This window comes from Bison bison, unplaced genomic scaffold (assembly GCF_000754665.1).
Source record: "Bison bison bison isolate TAMUID 2011002044 unplaced genomic scaffold, Bison_UMD1.0 scf7180017864514, whole genome shotgun sequence".
Lineage (NCBI taxonomy): Eukaryota > Metazoa > Chordata > Mammalia > Artiodactyla > Bovidae > Bison > Bison bison.
Window position 1 is genome coordinate 684,459 of NW_011495067.1, and position 289 is coordinate 684,747.

Sequence of the window (289 nt, forward strand, 5' to 3'; positions counted from 1 at the left end):
CAAAATCACTACAGATGGTGACTGCAGCCATGAAATTAAAAGATGCTTACTCCTTGGAAGGAAAGTTATGACCAACCTAGGTAGCATATTCAAAAGCAGACATTACTTTGCCAACAAAGGTCCGCCTAGTCAAGGCTTTGGTTTTTGCTGTGGTCATGTATGGATGCGAGAGCTGGACTGTGAAGAAGGCTGAGCACCGGAGAATTGATGCTTTTGAACTGTGGTGTTGGAGAAGATTCCTGAGAGTCCCTTGGACTGCAAGGAGATCCAACCAGTCCATTCTGAAGGA

The 289-nt window shown here is 45.3% G+C and overlaps 1 protein-coding gene across 2 annotated transcripts in view; it reads right to left on the reverse strand.

Moving 5' to 3' along the window:
- Positions 1-289, reverse strand: part of ASB5 (ankyrin repeat and SOCS box containing 5) — a 41,076-nt gene that overhangs the window by 9,502 nt on the left and 31,285 nt on the right. The gene's annotated exons all lie outside the window — the stretch shown is intronic.